The sequence below is a fragment of the Pleurodeles waltl genome, chromosome 6, assembly GCF_031143425.1.
Source record: "Pleurodeles waltl isolate 20211129_DDA chromosome 6, aPleWal1.hap1.20221129, whole genome shotgun sequence".
Taxonomy (NCBI): Eukaryota; Metazoa; Chordata; class Amphibia; order Caudata; family Salamandridae; genus Pleurodeles; species Pleurodeles waltl.
In genome coordinates, this window is record NC_090445.1 from 38,132,766 (window position 1) to 38,135,649 (window position 2,884).

Consider the following 2,884-nt stretch of genomic DNA (forward strand, 5'->3'; position numbering starts at 1 on the left):
ATCTATATCAAACAAGACCAAAATGACAAAAATCCAACATACACAAGTAAAGCTATGATTTTTTAAATTAAAAAGAGTCTTACTCCATAGAAAACAATGGATGCATTGATGTTACACAAAGTACCTGGTTTGCGTATAAAATAACGCCGAACGAGTGAGTGTGCATCAGAAAAGTCAGCAATGCGTCGATTCCTTACTTGCAAGTGAGACCATGTGTCGTTTCTTCTCCGGTCGGGTAGACGATGCGTCATTTTTCTCTCCTGCAAGAGAGCGAATGTATTTTTCTGGACAGGAACCCTGGGACCGGGCAGGTTCATGCCAATTTTGACACCCACCGATGTTGCGTGCGAAATCCGGCCGCATAAGGACGAGAAGCCGTGCTGCGTGAGGTTTATATCAATTTCAGCAGCCGCAAGTGGGTGTCGCGTTGTTTTACCATCCGTGATGCAGGTGATGCATCAATTTCCCAGCTGTGATGCACATGCTGCGTCGATTTCAGCCACGATGCAGGTGGTGCATCGTTTTTACGGCCTTGTTGCAGGTGTGGGTCAAAATTTTCTCTGCATGGCTCCTGTGCATGGATTTCCACCAGCTTCACCTTTCAAGGGCTCAGGGACTGCATAGAGCACCACTTGGCAGGGTAGGAGTCTCAGCAGAGAGTCAAGGTGCTGGCAGAGAATGTCTTTGATGTCCCTGAGACTTCAAAACAGGAGGCAAGCTCAGTCCAAGCCCTTGGAGACACTTCACAAGCAGGAATCTACCAAAGTCAAGCCTTTGCCCTCCTTCAGGCAGAAGCAGCAACTGCAGGCCAACCCAACAAAGCACAGTGACAGGCAAAGGGTCAGCACTCCTCCTCCAGCTCTTCAGCTCTTCTCCTTGGCGGAGGTTCCTCTTGGTTCCAGAAGTAATATGAAAATTTGGTGGTTTTGGGTCCACTACTTATACCCCTTTCTGCCTTTTAAGTAGGCAAACTTCAAAGGAAAGTCACTGTTGTTCACAAGATCATGCCTTGCCCAGGCCTGGCTCCAGACACACACCAGGGGGTTGGAGACTGCATTGTGTGTGGGCAGGCACAGCCCATTCAGGCGTAAGTGTCAGATTCTCCCTCCACTCTAGCCCAGATGATCCATCAGGTTATGCAGGTTACACCCCAACATTCCTTTGTGTCACTATCTAGTGGAGATTCAAAAACAGCCCAACTGTCAGTCTGGCCCAGACAGGGAATACACAAGCAGGCAGAGCCACAGAATGGTTTAAGCAAGAAAATGCCCACTTTCTAGAAGTGGCATTTTCAAACTGAATAAAAACCAACTTTACGAAAAGATTTATTTTTGAATTGTGAGTTCAGAGACCCCAAAGTACACAATTCCATTGGCTCCCAAAGGGAAACTGCATTTAAAAGATATTTAAAGGCAGTCCCCATGTTAACCGATGAGAGAGATAGGCCTTGCGACAGTGGAAAACGTATTTGGCTGTATTTAACTGTTAGGACATGTAAAACTCATCAGTACATGTCCCACCTTTAACATACACTGCACCCTGCCTATGCTGCTACCTGTGGCCTACCTTAGGGATACCTTACAGTATAAAAAGGGAAGGTTTGGGCCTGGCAAGTGGGTACACTTGCCAGGTCGAATTGGCAGGTTAAAACTACACACACAGGCACTGCGATGGCAGGTCTGAGCCATGTTTACAGGGCTACTCATGTGGGTGGCACAATCAGTGCTGCAGGCCCACTTGTAGTATTTGATTTCCAGGCCCTGGGCACCTGTAGTGCACTTTACTAGGGACTTACTAGTAAATGAAATATGCCAATCATGGAAAGCCAATTACACGAGCAATTTACACAGGGATCACTTGCACTTTAGCATCCAGCACACAGTCAAAACATAGAAAACAGAGTCAGAAAAAAAGACAGGGGAGACTACGCCAAGGATGCCAGGCCTAAGACTTACTCTCAGCATCTGGGATGGAAGTGCTCATGTTTTTGTAATATTGAGTCCCAGTTTTATAAGATGTTACATTGAGATTGTGTCACTTTTGTGGCGCAGCCCCAATGCAAAATTCTTTTTGGCATTCACTAAGCCATGCTTGGTTGTGCGTGGTTTAGGAAATACAAAGTAACGCAACGCAAAGCGCTACCTCATGTTACTTTGTGTCGGGTAGCCATTACGTGGGAGAAATGTGTATGCTCCATGCATGCATCCCTGCATGCTGACGCAGTCCCAGGTTTACAAAGGCTTGTAAACCTGGGCTTACGCCAAAATAGTGCATCTGCCCAACAGAGGCGTGCCAAGGACAAATATCTTTCCTCCTGGTTACTTCCTCTTTCAATGGTGCCAGAGTGTCAGCGTTACGGCTGGGTTATTTTTGAGGAGGAAGTTGTTGCCTCCTACACAAAAACAATCCTACCAGTAAAGCAGACATCCTTGCACCACGGTACAAGGGTGCCTGCATTGGTGCTAGGCTGCCTGAAGTGCACCAGCACTAGGAAAGAGCTGAAGTACCTCAGACCTTACTAGACAGGGCATATTTACTTTCTCTCCCTTTCAAGCAACACAGCACAGCAAGTTGCCTTACTGCGTTGCCTTGCATGATAGAAACGTAAATCTGCCCTACCACTGCTGCTTCCATGAACCAAACCGCTGTGGGATAACACACCTAGCTAGATACAAACTGGGGCTCTCTGCACTCACTTTCACTCTGACCCATTGAGTCATAACATTGACTCACATCCAGCTGTCACTCTTTTCTTTCATTTTTGGATGTCTTTAAGAACATGGGTTTTATCAGTGTTATGATCTACATTCGCACTGAATATTTATGAGTTAGTCTTCATTAGGACTGGATGAAATTTGAATTGCAGGGGTAAAAGTCATGAAGT